Below are 23,512 nucleotides of genomic sequence, written 5' to 3'. Positions count from 1 at the left end.
AGGGTTCAACTGTTAACACTGGTACACAAGGGACAGTCAGGGTTCAACTGTTAACACTGGTACACAAGGGACAGTCAGGGTTCAACTGTTAACACTGGTACACAAGGGACAGTCAGGGTTCAACTGTTAACACTGGTACACAAGTGACAGTCAGGGTTCAACTGTTAACACTGGTACACAAGGGACAGTCAGGGTTCAACTGTTAACACTGGTACACAAGTGACAGTCAGGGTTCAACTGTTAACACTGGTACACAAGGGACAGTCAGGGTTCAACTGTTAACACTGGTACACAAGGGACAGTCAGGGTTCAACTGTTAACACTGGTACACAAGTGACAGTCAGGGTTCAACTGTTAACACTGGTACACAAGGGACAGTCAGGGTTCAACTGTTAACACTGGTACACAAGGGACAGTCAGGGTTCAACTGTTAACACTGGTACACAAGTGACAGTCAGGGTTCAACTGTTAACACTGGTACACAAGTGACAGTCAGGGTTCAACTGTTAACACTGGTACACAAGGGACAGTCAGGGTTCAACTGTTAACACTGGTACACAAGTGACAGTCAGGGTTCAACTGTTAACACTGGTACACAAGTGACAGTCAGGGTTCAACTGTTAACACTGGTACACAAGGGACAGTCAGGGTTCAACTGTTAACACTGGTACACAAGGGACAGTCAGGGTTCAACTGTTAACACTGGTACACAAGTGACAGTCAGGGTTCAACTGTTAACACTGGTACACAAGGGACAGTCAGGGTTCAACTGTTAACACTGGTACACAAGGGACAGTCAGGGTTCAACTGTTAACACTGGTACACAAGTGACAGTCAGGGTTCAACTGTTAACACTGGTACACAAGTCAGGGTTCAACTGTTAACACTGGTACACAAGGGACAGTCAGGGTTCAACTGTTAACACTGGTACACAAGGGACAGTCAGGGTTCAACTGTTAACACTGGTACACAAGGGACAGTCAGGGTTCAACTGTTAACACTGGTACACAAGGGACAGTCAGGGTTCAACTGTTAACACTGGTACACAAGGGACAGTCAGGGTTCAACTGTTAACACTGGTACACAAGGGACAGTCAGGGTTCAACTGTTAACACTGGTACACAAGGGACAGTCAGGGTTCAACTGTTAACACTGGTACACAAGGGACAGTCAGGGTTCAACTGTTAACACTGGTACACAAGGGACAGTCAGGGTTCAACTGTTAACACTGGTACACAAGGGACAGTCAGGGTTCAACTGTTAACACTGGTACACAAGGGACAGTCAGGGTTCAACTGTTAACACTGGTACACAAGGGACAGTCAGGGTTCAACTGTTAACACTGGTACACAAGTGACAGTCAGGGTTCAACTGTTAACACTGGTACACAAGGGACAGTCAGGGTTCAACTGTTAACACTGGTACACAAGGGACAGTCAGGGTTCAACTGTTAACACTGGTACACAAGGGACAGTCAGGGTTCAACTGTTAACACTGGTACACAAGGGACAGTCAGGGTTCAACTGTTAACACTGGTACACAAGTGACAGTCAGGGTTCAACTGTTAACACTGGTACACAAGTGACAGTCAGGGTTCAACTGTTAACACTGGTACACAAGGGACAGTCAGGGTTCAACTGTTAACACTGGTACACAAGGGACAGTCAGGGTTCAACTGTTAACACTGGTACACAAGGGACAGTCAGGGTTCAACTGTTAACACTGGTACACAAGGGACAGTCAGGGTTCAACTGTTAACACTGGTACACAAGGGACAGTCAGGGTTCAACTGTTAACACTGGTACACAAGGGACAGTCAGGGTTCAACTGTTAACACTGGTACACAAGGGACAGTCAGGGTTCAACTGTTAACACTGGTACACAAGGGACAGTCAGGGTTCAACTGTTAACACTGGTACACAAGGGACAGTCAGGGTTCAACTGTTAACACTGGTACACAAGGGACAGTCAGGGTTCAACTGTTAACACTGGTACACAAGGGACAGTCAGGGTTCAACTGTTAACACTGGTACACAAGGGACAGTCAGGGTTCAACTGTTAACACTGGTACACAAGGGACAGTCAGGGTTCAACTGTTAACACTGGTACACAAGGGACAGTCAGGGTTCAACTGTTAACACTGGTACACAAGGGACAGTCAGGGTTCAACTGTTAACACTGGTACACAAGGGACAGTCAGGGTTCAACTGTTAACACTGGTACACAAGTGACAGTCAGGGTTCAACTGTTAACACTGGTACACAAGGGACAGTCAGGGTTCAACTGTTAACACTGGTACACAAGTGACAGTCAGGGTTCAACTGTTAACACTGGTACACAAGTGACAGTCAGGGTTCAACTGTTAACACTGGTACACAAGGGACAGTCAGGGTTCAACTGTTAACACTGGTACACAAGTGACAGTCAGGGTTCAACTGTTAACACTGGTACACAAGGGACAGTCAGGGTTCAACTGTTAACACTGGTACACAAGGGACAGTCAGAGTTCAACTGTTAACACTGGTACACAAGGGACAGTCAGGGTTCAACTGTTAACACTGGTACACAAGTGACAGTCAGGGTTCAACTGTTAACACTGGTACACAAGTGACAGTCAGGGTTCAACTGTTAACACTGGTACACAAGGGACAGTCAGGGTTCAACTGTTAACACTGGTACACAAGGGACAGTCAGGGTTCAACTGTTAACACTGGTACACAAGGGACAGTCAGAGTTCAACTGTTAACACTGGTACACAAGGGACAGTCAGGGTTCAACTGTTAACACTGGTACACAAGTGACAGTCAGGGTTCAACTGTTAACACTGGTACACAAGTGACAGTCAGGGTTCAACTGTTAACACTGGTACACAAGGGACAGTCAGGGTTCAACTGTTAACACTGGTACACAAGGGACAGTCAGGGTTCAACTGTTAACACTGGTACACAAGGGACAGTCAGGGTTCAACTGTTAACACTGGTACACAAGGGACAGTCAGGGTTCAACTGTTAACACTGGTACACAAGGGACAGTCAGGGTTCAACTGTTAACACTGGTACACAAGGGACAGTCAGGGTTCAACTGTTAACACTGGTACACAAGGGACAGTCAGGGTTCAACTGTTAACACTGGTACACAAGGGACAGTCAGGGTTCAACTGTTAACACTGGTACACAAGTGACAGTCAGGGTTCAACTGTTAACACTGGTACACAAGTGACAGTCAGGGTTCAACTGTTAACACTGGTACACAAGGGACAGTCAGGGTTCAACTGTTAACACTGGTACACAAGGGACAGTCAGGGTTCAACTGTTAACACTGGTACACAAGTGACAGTCAGGGTTCAACTGTTAACACTGGTACACAAGGGACAGTCAGGGTTCAACTGTTAACACTGGTACACAAGGGACAGTCAGGGTTCAACTGTTAACACTGGTACACAAGGGACAGTCAGGGTTCAACTGTTAACACTGGTACACAAGGGACAGTCAGAGTTCAACTGTTAACACTGGTACACAAGGGACAGTCAGGGTTCAACTGTTAACACTGGTACACAAGTGACAGTCAGGGTTCAACTGTTAACACTGGTACACAAGTGACAGTCAGGGTTCAACTGTTAACACTGGTACACAAGTGACAGTCAGGGTTCAACTGTTAACACTGGTACACAAGGGACAGTCAGGGTTCAACTGTTAACACTGGTACACAAGGGACAGTCAGGGTTCAACTGTTAACACTGGTACACAAGGGACAGTCAGGGTTCAACTGTTAACACTGGTACACAAGGGACAGTCAGGGTTCAACTGTTAACACTGGTACACAAGGGACAGTCAGGGTTCAACTGTTAACACTGGTACACAAGGGACAGTCAGGGTTCAACTGTTAACACTGGTACACAAGGGACAGTCAGGGTTCAACTGTTAACACTGGTACACAAGTGACAGTCAGGGTTCAACTGTTAACACTGGTACACAAGGGACAGTCAGGGTTCAACTGTTAACACTGGTACACAAGGGACAGTCAGGGTTCAACTGTTAACACTGGTACACAAGGGACAGTCAGGGTTCAACTGTTAACACTGGTACACAAGGGACAGTCAGGGTTCAACTGTTAACACTGGTACACAAGGGACAGTCAGGGTTCAACTGTTAACACTGGTACACAAGGGACAGTCAGGGTTCAACTGTTAACACTGGTACACAAGGGACAGTCAGGGTTCAACTGTTAACACTGGTACACAAGGGACAGTCAGGGTTCAACTGTTAACACTGGTACACAAGTGACAGTCAGGGTTCAACTGTTAACACTGGTACACAAGTGACAGTCAGGGTTCAACTGTTAACACTGGTACACAAGGGACAGTCAGGGTTCAACTGTTAACACTGGTACACAAGGGACAGTCAGGGTTCAACTGTTAACACTGGTACACAAGGGACAGTCAGGGTTCAACTGTTAACACTGGTACACAAGGGACAGTCAGGGTTCAACTTCCGAAAATGTTCAACATTTTGAAATATTGACTTATTTCCTAATGTTCTTTAACTTTACCGAACTCTTTCACTTACGCTATATTATTATTATTATTATTATTATTATTATTATTATTATTATTATTTATATTATTATTATTATATAAATAAGCGCCAAACCTGTATGGATCATTTTTGTATTTAAATATATGTTGCCATTACAGCCACGTATAGTTTGACTCCTGTTTCTGCATAAATCACAATGTTCACAATTTTTCTGAGCAGCTTCCGTGAATAATATATTCATAACGAATTATAAACGTTTTAATTTTTGCTCTAGATTTGTTATTGCTGTAATGAACATTGTTTAAAATTCCATGGTTAATTAAAGACTCATTTTTTTTTTCAGATAATATTCTTATAGTTTGGAAAACAAGAATGTAGTTACAAAATGTTTCATAATACATCCCTCTTAGATTGCATAAATAAAGCTTACTGAAAAAAAAGAGAAACGGGAAATTTTTGCGTAAATATATGTTCCTGAGTGTGATGTGTTGTATATCACAGCCTTGAATAGCTGTCTGCAGGGCATCCAGGGCACAGAGTTGGGTACCCGTGTAGTGTGTGTTGTAGTGTATCATAACTTTGAGTGTTGGACGAGATACTGGTGTGTTGTTGAGTGTAAAATACCTGCTGAGTGAAGTACAGCTGGTTAGTAAAAGGTAGCGTAATATTACTGATTCCGGTTGATACTGTGAGTGCCTCCGAAAACTAAATACCGGTGCAACGGTGGGACTGCAGAAGGACCGAGAGTAACCAAGGCTGTTAACATTTGGTGTAGGGTTGTCTGCTGGTTCTGTGGCTGAGAGTTAGTGAACCATTCAGTCCCACTAAAATGTTGGTGATGTGATGAACAATTATAATATTGCTAAGACGGTATAAGTATGAAAAGCTGATAATAAATATAGGTGAGCACTATATTTTGTCACCACTTTTTATAATCAAATTATTATTTAGCTGATGGAGGTTTTGATCGTTTTCTCCTTGCTATGAATCTGATCCGAGTGAAATATAAGTATCCAAACTTGTAGATGTCATTTCATTACTGAAACAATTATGTTTTTGTTGAAGCCTTCGTAGTTACCAAGGCATCGAACGTTTTCAATGGACAACCTGTCAAATATGCCGGAGGAATTTACATACGCTATCATATCCCGAGAATGTTTCCAGAACGGCTGGAGTACTTGGTAATAATCACGCAGAAAAGTACAGTGAATCATTCATTATCACCTGCTCCATTAATATGTGTTGGAAAATGAGAAAACTGTATGAAGTGGGTAATTATTGAGGGAATGTCATCAGCTGAGGCAGAGGTAGTGGTATAATATTGATGAATATTGATAGGGTTATCAAATGTAAAAATTATTAAATGTCAAAAAGAAGAAAACCTTACGTTTCTTCTTTTTCGGGTCACATTGCCTCGGTGAGAGACTGCCCTTGTGTTAAAAAAAAAAACAAGTAGGATTTCAGTGATACTGGTAGAAAGTGATCTATGAGTCCCAGATGATTGTGGCTACTGAGATAATATTAGTGCATATAAACTTTTAACTAACTGGGCTAGTAACAGGTGTATCTCAGAGGAGTGAACACTAACTATAATAACAACGTAACTAGGGTCAATTATTTTATTTCATTAGCTTGTATACACTTGCGGTGTCTGGCGTCCCAGTTTTGTATAAGTTACATTTTGGGAACAGAAGCTGCTAAATATATGCATGTCATATTCAGTCGCAGGATGGCTGTCATGCACACAATAATAACGAATGTGTTAAAGGTGTGGCAATCTTAGAGAAAGGTTTTTAATTTACGAGGGAAGGACTAAAAGCGAGGGTGTGGCGAAGTCTGAAGCAAGCCACCGAGAAGAAAACATAGTACGCTACGTGGATAATTGTGGAGATCTCTCGTCGCTGGAAACTTGTGGACATCCTTCACACTACAAACCTTCTTATCCATTGGTTTGGCTTTCATCAACTCACAAAGAACTCGGTGACGAAGGAGTAATGGACGGTAACTGCTGCCTTCTTTGTATCGCTGAGGAAATATACTCACGAAGAAGCTTAGGAAACAGTTTAGTCTGTGATTCTGATGACTTAAGCGTTCCAGGACTCGGGTCATCACTCAAAGTCTTTCGATTGATTTGAAAGTGATGTTGGCTTATAGGAGAACGGACTGCAAATCCTTGAGGCAAAAAGAAGCTAAAAATTATTGGGGAATACGCTGGAGAACTACGAACCGGAGGTGGCAAATAGCTATGCTCCGGGGTTGGTATATGATCACTGGAGCCTTCAGGAGAAGACGAAACACTGACTTCAGTCTCCTTACAGTCTTTAGTGTCGTCTGTGTCGCCTGACACAACGTATTCACCTCCAAAGACAATGATGATTCCTTCACTGATTACATCTCCAGAGATACTGTTTCCTTGAGGGCTGTTTCCGCTTCCAGAACTTATGTCACTTCCAAAAGTGCCACCACTTCCAGGACTGGTGCCACTTTCAGAACCGACGCCGCTTCCAGAACTAGTGCCACTTAGAGAAATAATGTCATTTCCCAGACTGGTATCACTTCCAGAACTGATGATACTTCCAGAAGTGCTGCCACTTCCAAAAATGTTGCCACTTCCAAAACTGATGCCACTTCCAAGAAATTCACAACTTTCAGAAGTGATGCTGCTTCCTGGACTGATGTCACTTCCTAAACTGTTGTCATTTCCCGAGGTCATGTCACTTCCAAAGTTGCTGCTGCTTCCACTACTTGTGCCACTTCCAGGAGTGATGTCACTTCCACTGCTAGTACCACTTCCAGGACTAATGCCACTTGTAGGATAGATACCAGTTCCAGAAGTACTGCCGCTTGCAGAACTGATGCCACTTTCAAAATTGCCGCCACTTCCAGAACTGATGCCACTTCCAGAAGTGCCGCCACTTCCAGAACTGATGCTACTTCCAAAGGTGCCGCCACTTCCAAAACTGATGCCACTTCCAAAAGTGCCGCCACTTCCAAAAGTGCCGCCACTTCCAAAACTGATGCCACTTCCAGAACTTATGCCACTTCCAGAAGTGATGCCACTTCCAAAAGTGCCCCCACTTCCAGAACCGATTCCACTTCCAAAAGTGCCGCCACTTCCAGAACTGATGCCACTTCCAGAACTTATGCCACTTCCAAAAGTGCCGCCACTTCCAGAACTGATGCCACTTCCAGAAGTGCTGCCACTTCCAGAAGTGCCGCCACTTCCAGAACTGATGGCACTTCCAGAAGTGCCGCCACTTCCAGAAGTGATGCCACTTCCAGAAGTGCCGCCACTTCCAGAACTGATGGCACTTCCAAAAGTGCCGCCACTTCCAGGACTGATGCCACTTCCAAAAGTGCCGCCACTTGCAGAACTGATGCCACTTCCAGAATTGATACTGCTTCCAGAACTGCTATCACTTCCAAAACTAACGCCATTGCCTAGAGTGTCAGTATTTCCAGAACTAGTGCCACTGCTGCTTGCAGTGCTGGTGCCACTTCCATTAATGGTGCTACTTCCTTGACTGATGCCACTTCCAAAAAGGCTGCCACTTTCAAAACTGATTCCACTTCCTAAAAATCCCCCACTTCCAAAAGTGCTGCCACTTCCTGGACTGGTGCTACTTCCAAAAGTGTTGCCACTTCCGGGACTGGTGCTACTTCCAAAAGTGCTGCCACTTCCGGGACTGGTGCTACTTCCAAAAGTGCTGCCACTTCCTGGACTGGTGCTACTTCCAAAAGTGCTGCCACTTCCTGGACTGGTGCTACTTCCAAAAGTGCTGCCACTTCCTGGACTGGTGCTACTTCCAAAAGTGCTGCCACTTCCTGGACTGGTGCTACTTCCAAAAGTGCTGCCACTTCCTGGACTGGTGCTACTTCCAAAAGTGCTGCCACTTCCTGGACTGGTGCTACTTCCAAAAGTGCTGCCACTTCCTGGACTGGTGCTACTTCCAAAAGTGCTGCCACTTCCTGGACTGGTGCTACTTCCAAAAGTGCTGCCACTTCCTGAACTGGTGCTACTTCCAAAAAGGCTGCCACTTTCAAAGCTGATTCCACTTCCTAAAAATCCCCCACTTCCAAAAGTGCTGCCACTTCCTGGACTGGTGCTACTTCCAAAAGTGCTGCCACTTCCGGGACTGGTGCTACTTCCAAAAGTGCTGCCACTTCCTGGACTGGTGCTACTTCCAAAAGTGCTGCCACTTCCTGGACTGGTGCTACTTCCAAAAGTGCTGCCACTTCCTGGACTGGTGCTACTTCCAAAAGTGCTGCCACTTCCTGGACTGGTGCTACTTCCAAAAGTGCTGCCACTTCCTGAACTGGTGCTACTTCCAAAAGTGCTGCCACTTCCTGGACTGGTGCTACTTCCAAAAGTGCTGCCACTTCCGGGACTGGTGCTACTTCCAAAAGTGCTGCCACTTCCTGGACTGGTGCTACTTCCAAAAGTGCTGCCACTTCCTGGACTGGTGCTACTTCCAAAAGTGCTGCCACTTCCTGGACTGGTGCTACTTCCAAAAGTGCTGCCACTTCCTGGACTGGTGCTACTTCCAAAAGTGCTGCCACTTCCTGGACTGGTGCCACTTCCAAAAGTGTTACCACTTCCGGGACTGGTGCTACTTCCAAAAGTGCTGCCACTTCCTGGACTGGTGCTACTTCCAAAAGTGCTGCCACTTCCGGGACTGGTGCTACTTCCAAAAGTGCTGCCACTTCCGGGACTGGTGCTACTTCCAAAAGTGCTGCCACTTCCTGGACTGGTGCTACTTCCAAAAGTGCTGCCACTTCCGGGACTGGTGCTACTTCCAAAAGTGCTGCCACTTCCGGGACTGGTGCTACTTCCAAAAGTGCTGCCACTTCCGGGACTGGTGCTACTTCCAAAAGTGCTGCCACTTCCGGGACTGGTGCTACTTCCAAAATAGTTGCCACTTACAAAACTGGCGCTACTTTCTGTACTGATGCTACTTCCAGAACTGATACTTCCTCCAGGACTGATACCACTTCCTGAACCAATGCTACTTCCAAAACTTACTCCACTTCCAGGACCGATGCCACTTCCAAAAGTGCTGCCACTTCCAGAACTTACGCTGCTTCCAGAAACAATGCCGCTTCCAAAACTGCCGCCGCTACCAGAACCGATACCACTTCCAGGACGAGTGCCACTTACAGTATTGATGCCACTTCCAAAACTGCTACCACTTCCTGGAATTATGCCACTAAAACTGCTGCCACTTCCATAGCTATTGCCACTTCCAAAGGTACTGCCACTTCCAGAACTGATGATGCTACTACCTCCTGGACGGTTGCCAGTTCCAAGATTGATGTCACTTCCAAAAGTGCTGCCACTTCCAGGATTTGTGCTGTTTCCCAGACTGGTGACACTTCCAGAACTGATGTCACTACCAAAGCTGCCACCAATTCCAGAAGAATTATCAGTTCCAGCACCGATTCCAGAAGTGAAGACACTTCCTAGGCTCAGTAAGTCCCCGAAGGCTCCTCCAGTAAGAGCTTCATGATCCACCTGGGTCTGGATCAAGACGTCAGTGATGGCAGAGTTGTTGCAACAGCGGTACAGCCCGTAGGTGAGACAAGGTGGCAGGTTGCCGTAGTTCAAGATGTCGAGGGGAGACGACCCGTAGTAGGCAGAACATTGATGCTGCCTCACACAGGGGCAGACGGTCTCTGCGTCCTCATAGATCGACGGCAACGCGTCTCTTGTAGTTGGCTCTGTTGTAAGCTCCGCTGTCAGTTCCTCTGTCAGTTCCGCCGCCAGCGCCGCCGTCAGGGCAGAAATAGTCAGAAACAATCTGCAACATTGTACATCTTTGTGATACTAAGGAAACGAACATAGCAATAAAAAAAACTCTGAAACATTGTTTCCAGAAACTAACAAAAGGAAAAAAAAAGCAAGGTCAGAGGAAGGTTCGGAGGGCCTACAATTAAATGAAATCCATATTTTGGGGCCCTTTATGAGCATAGAGTTTTTACACAGTGTGATATGGACACGAGGTACATCAAAAAGAGATCTGTGTCTTGTGTTATGGTCATGTGTCCTGTTAAGGTTGGTGAGGAGAAGTTTGAGTTGAGGGTTTATATTAACCAATCATCATACATTGAGTGATAAAGGTATTACTGATATACGAGTCTCCTGTAGTGATCTTGAATTGTGGAGTATAACAATCTTGCCAATGATCCCCAGTGCATAGTTTAGAGTAGATGGTTTGTAGGTAGGTGAGGTGGTGTAATATTTGAAAATGTGATAGTTGGGAAGTCCCCTTGTTATGCAGGTCATTTCTGGTAAATTAGGTCAATTTTGTCCCAGGATGCGACCCACACCAGTCAACTAACACCCAGGTAACCATTTTACTGTTGGGTGAACCGGGACAGCAGGTGTCTTTTTGGAAACACGTTCTGTTTCCCAGCCGTACCGGGGATCGACTCCTGGACCTCAGTGTGTGAACTGAGTGCGCTAGTGATCGAGCTACGGGACATAGGCATAAATAAATAATATAAGACGGAAGAACTACAGTAAAGACGGCTAGAAATAAGATCTGTGGTGTATATGGGATAAATTTGGGAAGAACTGTAAGGGGAACTGTTTGTGGAATGTGTAAAACAAAATTTCATATATCATGTACAAAATTAAATTCAGCCATGAGAAATGACCTTAAACTGGAAAGATGTTCCGGCATTCGTCCAGAGAGATGGAAAGTTAAATCTAAAACCTGGAAAATGTATGAAATTTCCTGAGGAACTTGCCATATATATATATATATATATATATATATTATATATATATATATAATTTATATGTGTTGTTATAATAAGGTTAGGTAAGTTTTCTAAGATTCTTTTATTGCAAAATTATAAATTTTTACATTAACATTAATGAATAAAATATATCTTTAAACGTATAAGAGAAAATTTTAGAAAGGACTTAATTTTAAATGAGTTCTTGCTAATTGACCAGTTTAATATATATATATATATATATATATATATATATTTCATATATATATATATATATATAAATATATATATTTCTATATTTAAATTTAATAATTTATACAGGAGAAGGGGTTACTAGCCCCTTGCTCCCGGAAGTTTAGTCGCCTTTTGCAACACGCATGGCTTACGGAGGAAGAATTCTGTTCCACTTCCCCATGGAGATAAGAGGAAATAAACAAGAACAAGAACTAGGAAGAAAAAAGCAGAAAACCCAGATGGGTGTGTATATATATGTGCTTGTACATGTATGTGTAGTGTGACCTAAGTGTAAGTAGAAGTAGCAAGACGTACCTGAAACCTTGCATGTTTATGAGACAGAAAAAAGACACCAGCAATCCTACCAACATATAAAACAAATATAGGCTTGCGTTTTACACTCACTTGGCAGGATGGTAGTACCTCCCTGGGTGGGTGCTGTCTACCAACCTACTACTTAGGAAATATATATATATATATATATATATATATATATATATATATATATATATATATATATATATATATATATATATATCCTATATATATATATATGTATATATAAGAGTGGGAAAAAAGGGTAGTGAACAATTAGAAGGGGAAATAAAGGTAGAGACCATGGAGCTCAAATAAAGGTGGAGTCAGTAACGCAGGACAGGACAGAAGACACGACAGAAGACATTGAGGAAAAATTAAAGGAAGGATGAGACATCTACAGCAGGAAAACAAAAAACGGAAAAAATGGGGAAAATATGCTCAGAGAAAAGTAAACAAGAGAAGCAGATCACTGGGTAGCGAGCGAGGAGTCAAACTCCGTATATGTAGCCAGTCAGGATATCTGCAAATATTATACCAAAAGAATGTGAGAGAAAACACTGGAATAAACACACCAGAAAATGTGCAAACATTATTAGCAAGGGGAAGTGTCGCTTTAAAAAAGAAAGCAAGTACTTCCATCCAATGATGTCACAGCTTCATTGCATGTTATGGCCTTAGCTGTAAAGACCACAACGTGAAAGGAACGCGAAGCTTCAGAGAAAGCAGAGAAAGGAAAAACAAACAGCATCCTTGTTAGACATATCGAGAAACGATCGGATCCAAGAAAGATGTCAAACAGGGGAATACGACAGATGCAGAATGGCACAACAGTGGGACAAATCAAGCCAGGCATCCACTCAACAAGGTCAAATATACAACAGACTAAGGCATAATCAATATTGGAGAAACCAGGGGTATGCACACCAAGGGTTATGCCAGGTATTACATCACCAGTGGTACTCACTAAAAATAAACCGAATCAAAACATTCCAAATTGTAAATCCTTGTTCCTCTTTGCAAACATATGAGGGTCTGAAATCAAATAAAAACGATGTTAGTTATATTAATGATCTTTTCTCGGATGCGAATGCCATATTTGGAGCATTTAAAGAAACATGCACAAGGGATATTTTGGATGGAGAGATGATAGGAAAATATATATACATGTATCGATGTGACAGAATTAATAGGTCAGAGAGAGGAGTAAGACTCTATGTGAAAGATATTTTCTGTTGCACAGAATTGTTGAATTCGTCGAATGATACAGTAGAAATTCTACTTATTAAAGTTGAACATAGGAATCTTGTAAATATCCTAGTATATAAACCACCGTCAGCAACGGCTAAGGACTTCACAGATAAGTTAAGGAAGATGAATAGCTTTCTTGATAGGCTAGAAAAACCCATGTGCATTTTACATGTGTCCCACATGTAACACGCAAGATGGTTCAACACAACGTTATACCAGAAATAGTTCCTGAAAGCACCCTGGCTCAACAGGTACATATCAGGGAACTAATGAGGCTTTTTGAAAAGTTCACATTGAGCCAACAGATAACCGCTCCCACCAGAAATGAAAATACCCTTAATCTGATATTCACAAACAACGAGGAATTAATTAGACATATCAATCACAAAAACAATATACTCTGATAACATCATAAAGTACACGCGAGAATTAACTCAGGGTTTGGGAACTAAAGCACTAATGTAAGAAGAGGGGTGTTCAGTAAGTTTAATTTCAACAACCTTAGAACTGAGACAAAATAAACCAAGAACTATGAGACATATCATGGGAAACAGACATGAGCACCTAAATCCTCACTAATGCCTGGAGAAGTTGAATACAGAAGCATACACGGTTTGTATTAAGTATGTACTATTGAGGAAACCCAGAAGACAATCAGATGTAGAGAGAGAGAGAGAGAGAGAGAGAGCGTAGGAGATGGTACAGAAGAAGAAAACTGGGGTTACCGAATTGCTTAAAAACATAGACATGTCACAACCGAGAGATCACTGACTTAGAGAAAAACTCGGGATGTTGATGTACCAAACAGAAGAAGCATGAAAGAACAAAAGGCCATCCAGGATACTGCAAGAAGCCTAAAATATTTCGACTCCTATGCGAAATCCAAGCTAAGAACTACTTGTAGAATTGGACCCTTAATGAGAGGAGACTCGTATACTGATGGTGAACAAGAAATGAACGAAATTCCAAAAGAACAATATCAGTTGGTGTTCAGCAACCCACTATATGACGGATAGAGAATTTAGAAACTTTTTTCATTCCATCGGAAGGCCGTGCAGAATAATTCCTAATCCCAAAGAATTCGAAAGAGAAATGGAAAACATGCCACTCACTTAGTACCTGGACCATATTCATGGCATTCCCTATTTATAAAAAAGTTCACGAACATTCAGTATTCCTTGGAAAAAGAGCCTAGATCTAGATGAAATACCAGAGACCTAAAGAGTGCAGACATAGCTCCTTTGCGTAAGGGAGGTAGTAGAGCACTAGCTAATACGTACGGACCAGTAGCCCTTCCCATATAAAAATCTTCCAGTGATGAGATGTCAGAGTACAAAATTCATGGAACAGCAAAATCGACATAATCCAAGCCAGCACGTTTTACCGGACGATCATGCCTGTCATAGCTACTAAACCATTATGACAGAATTACTAAGGCATTAGAAGATGAACAAAACGCAATGTTATATACACAAATTTTGCAAACGCATTTGACAAATGCGATCATAGGGTAATTCCACACAAAACAACGGCCATAAGCATTACGGGGAAAGTAGGCAGATGGATTTTCTGGTTCCTAACATACAGAACCAGCGATGTAAAAAGCTCAGGTCCCCACGACACTGTCTTGGCACCTCTGCTGTTTCTTATCCTCAGAGCAGACATAGATAAAAACACCACTCACAGTTTTGTATCATCAATTGCGGATGACACTAAAATAAGCACGAAAGTCAGTTCGGTAGAGGATACGGAAAAATTACAAGAAGATAACAGGATTTTCCAGTGAGCAGTGGAGACCAACATGACGTTCAATGATGATGAGTTTCAGCTGCTTAGGTATGGAACACTATATACAAAACTCCAGATAATCGTCAAATAGACCGAAAGGAACATGTGAAAGACTAGAGAATAATTATGTCACTTGACATTTCCTTCAAAGAACGTAATAAGACAAAGATCACGACAGCCAGGAGGATGACGGGGTGGGTAATGAGAACCTTCCAAACAACGGAAATAGTGCCAGAAGTGACACTTTTTAAATCGCTCGTGTTTCCTCATATGAAATATTGCTCATAGAGCCAGTAAAACATTTAAATTAATTATATATACCCAGTGGAGCGGAGGAGAAACAACTACATGATAATATATACATGGAATGTGCCAGGAGGATGACGGGGTGGGTAATGAGAACCTTCCAAACAACGGAAATAGTGCCAGAAGTGACACTTTTTAAATCGCTCGTGTTTCCTCATATGAAATATTGCTCATAGAGCCAGTAAAACATTTAAATTAATTATATATACCCAGTGGAGCGGAGGAGAAACAACTACATGATAATATATACATGGAATGTGCTTGAGGGCCTCGTCCTTTATAAATCTGCACACTGCCACAACTGGAGGAAGGGATATGGGAGGAAGTGCAAAATAAATTCAGTGAAAAGCAGGGGTGCATTGAGCACCATAAGGGAACACTGTATCAACATTCGTGGTTACTGATTATTCAACATCTTTACCAGAAGATATCAAAAACACTGCTGAGACAAGAGTAGAAGGAAACTGAACAAGTATCTTCAACCAGGCTGTGATGGATATGTGGGGCTGTGGGCCACCAACAGCAACAGCCTGGTTGACCAGGCAAGCACCAGACGAGCCTGGCCCATGGTCGGGCTCCGGGAGTATAAAAATTCTCGGAACTCATCAAAGGCATATCAAAGGTAAAGGTATTCGTATGTGAGTGAGTGAATTTAAATCTGAATTGGACCTTAATATATAGAAAATTCAGCAATTGACAAAATATTTTTTTAATGTTCGTAAATAATCACTGATCCAAAATGTTATCATAAACATGGAAAATATTATTAAACATGTCTTCCTTCAAGTACGTCCCAAGATGACTGTCACTAACATTGCATAACTTAAATTAATTACCTTCAGGTATCCACTTCGGGATACCTAAAGATATCAACTTCGGGGGTATCCAAAGATATCCACGAAGTGGATATCTTTGGGTAGAAGGGTAATGCCATGGCTGTCGAGAAAATATACTGCCTGTAAACCGGAGGCATTGCGTCCAGCAGTACACTGCCAGGGCTATAACTACACTGCCTAAAATTTATATTAAAGTATCAAAAAACAGTGCCTGGAATGTTAGTACAATGAAATCTTAGTACATTGTCTGGAATCTTAGTGCACTGAAATATTAGTACACTGCTTGGAAACTCAGTACACTGCATGGAATCTTAGTACACTGCCTGGAATCTTAGTACACTGCCTGGAATCTTAGTACACTGTTTGGATTCTTAACACACTGTCTGGGATATTAGTACACCGCCTGGAATATTAGTACACTGCCTGGAATCTTAGTACACTGCCTGGAATCTTAGTACATTGCCTAGAATCTTAGTACACTGTTTGGATCCTTAGTACACTGCTTGGGATATTAGTACACTGCCTGGAATCTTAGTAAATTGCCTAGAATCTTAGTACACTGTTTGGACCCTTAGTACACTGCCTGGGATATTAATACACTGCCTGGAATTTTAGTACATTGCCTGGAATCTTAGTACATTGTCTAGAATCTTAGTACACAGCTTAAAATGTCTGTTTTGGAATGCAGTTCTCATAGAATCCCTCCCAGACCTGTTGATCCTTCCCTACCTACCCTGACTCCTACCCTGACTCCTACCCTGACTACTACCTTGCCCTCTCACCTACCGGTTGACACTTTTTATCAGCAAGTTTTGTTGACAACTAAACAGACATTACCTGGTCCACATGATGAGACGGAGGCTCAGTATCGTCGTCACCACCAGCAGCGACTTCTGCAGTACCTTATCCTCAGCACCAGCAGTACCAAGTCTCTCCTCGTCACCAAGCTCCTCCTACCTTTGGGAGCCGAGGTTCGTTGAGGCTGGCATTCCTGACGGAGGTCAGTCTCTATCTGAAGTCATAGGGGTTGGTTAGGGACCTTTTGTACAGTGCTTGACCTCCCGTCTCACCAGGCAAAGTTAATTAACGTGTTTTCAGGTAGTCAGTGGAGATCACAATCAGTGGAACCTGTCCTCTGACTGCCTTAGCGATTTCCGACTCGTATATATCGTGTTTAACGAGTCACTTGACTCTCAGTACTCTTTGTTAGTCCTTCATATAGCTGGAGAGAGGTGTCCTAAAGTAAGGGCTACTGATGCAAGTAACTAATGCTGCCTTCTTCTTCCTTTCAGTAAATCTGGTTGCCATCTGTTCTTTAAATGATGTATGATCCCTACAGGTTTAGCCTTCTCTATATTATTATTATTATTATTATTATTATTATTATTATTATTATAAACACTGGTACAACGTTTCAGGCATGGTTGGAAAAAGATACAAAATACAACCACTCAGACATTTTAATATTTCCTAATGATTTTTATCCTGTATCTTGTTTCCAACTACTTGTCATATCACAGTTTTATTACTGGCGTCACCTAAAAGTGAGAACCATGGGTGAAACGTTGTTCCAGTGATGGACTTCAGTGCAATTAGTGATTTCATAATAATAATAATAATAATAATAATAATAATAATAATAATAATAATAATAATGAATCATTTAGGTCGTTAAACTTGGCATGAGTAAGGCCATTTCTGAACATGCAGTACTAGCACTGACTCCACACCTGGTCAAATACCACAGGTTCTATTTCGAGTATGCGTTGTCAGCATGGAACCCTTTTCGGATTAAATAACACAACTTACCTTTGAGTGTGAGACCGAGGTACAGAAACTGCATCTGGAGAAGATCCCGAGGAAACAAGACTTAAACCAAAGCTGAGAGAGTTGTACTGAGAGAAAATACTTCTGTACTTAAATTTAACAATAGAAGCTGGACCGAGGGGAGGGAAGGAGGGTAGGAATAAAAGGGAACATAATCGTGACATACAAGATACTTGGAGAAATTAAACACAAATGTAATATAACGTGATCCTTTATTGACTACATTTCGCCCACACAGTGGATTTTATCAAGTCACAAACAGATCTACCTGGGTAAAGAGTACATGAGTATGTATAATGTGGAGAGTCAGGTGAATGCTGAGTAGGTTAGATATGAGACGGACCTGCACGGGACGGGCGAGTGTGTTATGTATAATAACGATGGTGAAGCTTCCTGGTAAAGGGTTTAGATACGTTGTAAAAGCCGTTGTTCTAGCTGAACCTGTTATATAGATAAGTGACAATTCCAAGATTCTGCCGTACTGTCTTCTTCCCTGGCGATGAGTCTAGCGTCTCTGTAATTGATTAAATAGTTGTGGAAGTTTCGCTGTATAACGCAGACGTTCCTTAAATCGTCTGCCTGCGTACTGGAGTACTAAAATACGTGTTTGGAGGCTTATAGATAAAGATGCAAATGAGTCACTAAGAGGTAAAAAGTGTGAGCGACAGAATAATGAACAAGTGGAACGAGTTAGACGGAGAGGTAGGTATCACTGTGATATGTAGAGAGGCGGTAGTAATAACGGCAGTGATAATCCACCACTAAATAACAGGAAGCATTGGACGGAGTTTGACCAGAATAACAAGAAAAGGATTCATGTAGTGGAAACAGCAGAGTGTGCAAGAAGAAGCAAAGTTACACTTCTAGTGCTAGGAAACTTCAATCAAGGGAATTGGAACCATCGTAGACGATCAGAAACATGGAGAGCAAAACTTACGGTAATAATAAGACTTTTCTAAGACAACGTGTGAATGAAACAACATGAATGAGGTGGAGATGTGCCAGAAAGACTCGATCTGCCTTTTACATAGAACGATTATGTACTACTGTAATTATTTATGGGGAACCCCTTTTGTACCAGTAATTATGTGGTACTAAGTTTTGAAATCCTGGTGAACACTGAAATAAAGAAAAAATGGAAGAAGAAATTAAGAGAAACTGGAACAACAGCAGAGGAGACTTTGATGGAATGAAGAACTTTCATAGAGACGTGCAGTGGGAATCTGAGGAAAAAAACTGTAGTATAAAGAATGAAGATAATAGAATCAAAGTACCGAGAGGTAACGGAAAGACACAAAATATCCCGTGATTCAACAAAGAATGCAAAGAGAACCAAGATAAATGCAAGAAAGAGAGTGAAATAAATAGAGTAAATAAGCGCAGGAAATCCAGGAACGACTATACCAGAATGTAAAGGAAAGCTGAAAGACAATTTGAAGACATAGCATCAGTGACCAAACAGAGACATAGTCACTTCACAGCCACATGACAACAAGGAAAGCTGAGAACCAAGTGATAACTTTGGAAAAGAAGGATGGACTCACGAAATCGTAATGACACAGGATCTCACCTTCAAGGACCATAACATTGTATCAATCGCATCTGCTAGAAAAATGACAGGATGGATAATGAGAACCTTCAAAACTAGGGAGGCCAAGCCCTTCATGACACTCTTCAGGTCACTTGTTCTATCTAGGCTGGAATATTGCTGCACACTAACAGCACCTTTCAAGGCAGGTGAAACTGCTGATCTAGAAAATGTACAGAGAACCTTCACGGCACGCATAACGGAGATAAAACACCTCAATTACTGGACAATCCTAGAGGGACTAGTACCGAACTTGCACACGAAAATCACTCACTACGAAAGCAAAAGACTTGGCAGACGATGCAACATCCTCCCAATGAAAAGCAGGGGTGTCACTAGCACGTTAAGAGACCATACAATAAGTGTCAGGGGCCCGAGATTGTTCAACTGCCTCCCAGCATACATAAGGGGGATTACCAACAGACCCCTGGCAGTCTTCAAGTTGGCACTGGACAAGCACCTAAAGTCGGTTCCTGACCAGCCGGGCTGTGGCTCGTACGTTGGTTTGCGTGCAGCCAGCAGCAACAGCCTGGTTGATCAGGCTCTGATCCACCAGGAGGCCTGGTCACAGACCGGGCCGCGGGGGCGTTGACCCCCGGAATTCTCTCCAGGTAAACTCCAGGTAAACACGATTGCAAACAAACCATACCCCGGCCGGGATTGAACCCTCGGTCATAGAGTCTCAAAACTCCAGCGACGGGCTGGAGTTTTGAGACTCTATGACCGCGGGTTCAATTCCGGCCGGGGTATGGTTTTTTTTTTTTTTAAGAAGGATGGAATGATGATGAAGAACAACGGAGAAGTTTGCAAAAAAAAAAAAAAAAGATTCGAAGAGGTTTTTCAAAAGAAAGTGAAGAGTTAGCAGAAGGCAGCGTAGTCAGACGAGATCAGCAGGTACTAGGAAGTATCAACACAGTACTAGAGTGTTGAGACTACTACGTGAGTTTGATGTAACAAAAGCAATAGAACCAGATAAACTACATATCCATGAGTACTGAGAGAAGAAAAGAAACACAAGCATTGTGTGACCCAATAGCAATAGCATGCAACCATTCTCTCGAATCAGGACAATTCCCAGAAAACTGCGATAAGGTGAATGTGGTCCCCATATATATATAATAAATATATATATATATATATATATATATATATATATATATATATATATATATATATATATATAAAGAAAAGGACACATAAGAGGCACTGAACTACTAGCTGGTACCTCTAACATGATCAGTTTTCAGGATCAATCTCTGGTGCGGTGTTGTATCAATTGCTTCCCTGCAGTCCAAGACGATGCAATTCTCCCAGCCCTGTCTTACTTGTTTCGTCTCTGTGACCGTCATAGAACTCCAGAAAATTTGTGTGACATAATTTTCTGTCCTTAAATCCATGCTAAGTTTCTTTAAAAAATCGTTTACTTTCTAAGTATTCTAATGTCCTTTTCCTTACTATCTTCTTCAGAACCTTGGAGAGAATGCATGTTAGAGATACCAGCTAGTAGTTCAGTGTCTCGTATGTGGCCTTTTCTTTATATATGGGGACCACTTTCACCTTATTCCAGTTTTCTGGGAATTGTCCTGATTCGAGAGAATGGTTGCATGCTGTTGCTACTGGGTCACACAATGCTTGTGTTTCTTCTCTCAGCACTCATGGATATGTAGTTTATCTGGTTCTATTGCTTCAGTTACATCAAACTCACCTAGTAGTCTCCACTGTCTAGTACTGTGTTGATATTTCCTAGTACCTGCTTATTTCGTCTGACTACGCTGCCTTCTGGTAACTCTTCACTTTCTTTTGAAAAACCTCTTTGAATCTTCTGTTAATTTTTTTTTTTGCAATCTTCTCTATTTTTATCTTTGAGTATTACCAAGAGATGTTTTAGTCTGTGCTTTATCCATTTAGGATAATGTCAGGTTGTGATAATGTCAGGTTGTGATAATGTCAGGTTGTGATAATGTCAGGTTGTGATAATGTCAGGTTGTGATAATGTCAGGTTGTGATAATGTCAGGTTGTGATAATGTCAGGTTGTGATAATGTCAGGTTGTGATAATGTCAGGTTGTCATAATGTCAGGTTGTGATAATGTCAGGTTGTGATAATGTCAGGTTGTGATAATGTCAGGTTGTGATAATGTCAGGTTGTGATAATGTCAGGTTGTGATAATGTCAGGTTGTGATAATGTCAGGTTGTGATAATGTCAGGTTGTGATAATGTCAGGTTGTGATAATGTCAGGTTGTGATAATGTCAGGTTGTGATAATGTCAGGTTGTGATAATGTCAGGTTGTGATAATGTCAGGTTGTGATAATGTCAGGTTGTGATAATGTCAGGTTGTGATAATGTCAGGTTGTGATAATGTCAGGTTGTAATAATGTCAGGTTGATAATGTGATAATGTCAGGTTGTGATAATGTCAGGTTGTGATAATGTCAGGTTGTGATAATGTCAGGTGATAATGTGATAATATCAGGTTGTGATAATGTCAGGTTGTGTGATAATGTCAGGTTGTGATAATGTCAGGTTGTGATAATGTCAGGTTGTGATAATGTCAGGTTGTGATAATGTCAGGTTGTGATAATGTCAGGTTGTGATAATGTCAGGTTGTGATAATGTCAGGTTGTGATAATGTCAGGTTGTGATAATGTCAGGTTGTGATAATGTCAGGTTGTGATAATGTCAGGTTGTGATAATGTCAGGTTGTGATAATGTCAGGTTGTGATAATGTCAGGTTGTGATAATGTCAGGTTGTGATAATGTCAGGTTGTGATAATGTCAGGTTGTGATAATGTCAGGTTGTGATAATGTCAGGTTGTGATAATGTCAGGTTGTGATAATGTCAGGTTGTGATAATGTCAGGTTGTGATAATGTCAGGTTGTGATAATGTCAGGTTGTGATAATGTCAGGTTGTGATAATGTCAGGTTGTGATAATGTCAGGTTGTGATAATGTCAGGTTGTGATAATGTCAGGTTGTGATAATGTCAGGTTGTGATAATGTCAGGTTGTGATAATGTCAGGTTGTGATAATGTCAGGTTGTGATAATGTCAGGTTGTGATAATGTCAGGTTGTGATAATGTCAGGTTGTGATAATGTCAGGTTGTGATAATGTCAGGTTGTGATAATGTCAGGTTGTGATAATGTCAGGTTGTGATAATGTCAGGTTGTGATAATGTCAGGTTGTGATAATATCAGGTTGTGATAATGTCAGGTTGTGATAATGTCAGGTTGTGATAATGTCAGGTTGTGATAATGTCAGGTTGTGATAATGTCAGGTTGTGATAATGTCAGGTTGTGATAATGTCAGGTTGTGATAATGTCAGGTTGTGATAATGTCAGGTTGTGATAATGTCAGGTTGTGATAATGTCAGGTTGTGATAATGTCAGGTTGTGATAATGTCAGGTTGTGATAATGTCAGGTTGTGATAATGTCAGGTTGTGATAATGTCAGGTTGTGATAATGTCAGGTTGTGATAATGTCAGGTTGTGTCAGGTAAATGTCAGGTTGTGATAATGTCAGGTTGTGTCAGGTATAATGTCAGGTTGTGATAATGTCAGGTTGTGATAATGTCAGGTCAGGTTGTGATAATGTCAGGTTGTGATAATGTCAGGTTGTGATAATGTCAGGTTGTGATAATGTCAGGTTGTGATAATGTCAGGTTGTGATAATGTCAGGTTGTGATAATGTCAGGTTGTGATAATGTCAGGTTGTGATAATGTCAGGTTGTGATAATGTCAGGTTGTGATAATGTCAGGTTGTGATAATGTCAGGTTGTGATAATGTCAGGTTGTGATAATGTCAGGTTGTGATAATGTCAGGTTGTGATAATGTCAGGTTGTGATAATGTCAGGTTGTGATAATGTCAGGTTGTGATAATGTCAGGTTGTGATAATGTCAGGTTGTGATAATGTCAGGTCGTGATAATGTCAGGTCGTGATAATGTCAGGTCGTGATAATGTCAGGTCGTGATAATATCAGGTTGTGATAATATCAGGTTGTGATAATGTCAGGTTGTGATAATGTCAGGTTGTGATAATATCAGGTTGTGATAATGTCAGGTTGTGATAATATCAATGTCAGGTCGTGATA

The 23,512-nt window shown here is 41.8% G+C and overlaps 1 protein-coding gene across 1 annotated transcript in view; it reads left to right on the top strand.

Moving 5' to 3' along the window:
* The first annotated feature begins 4,825 nt into the window (after window positions 1-4,825).
* LOC128695952 (uncharacterized) overlaps window positions 4,826-23,512 on the top strand; it is a 44,132-nt gene continuing 25,445 nt past the window's right edge. The window contains exon 1 of the mRNA XM_070092830.1: window positions 4,826-5,437. The gene's annotated coding sequence lies outside the window, so the exon portion shown is untranslated. The remainder of the gene's footprint in view (window positions 5,438-23,512) is intronic.

This window comes from Cherax quadricarinatus, chromosome 41 (genome assembly GCF_038502225.1).
Source record: "Cherax quadricarinatus isolate ZL_2023a chromosome 41, ASM3850222v1, whole genome shotgun sequence".
NCBI lineage: Eukaryota > Metazoa > Arthropoda > Malacostraca > Decapoda > Parastacidae > Cherax > Cherax quadricarinatus.
This window is presented reverse-complemented; position numbering and strand designations above follow the sequence as displayed.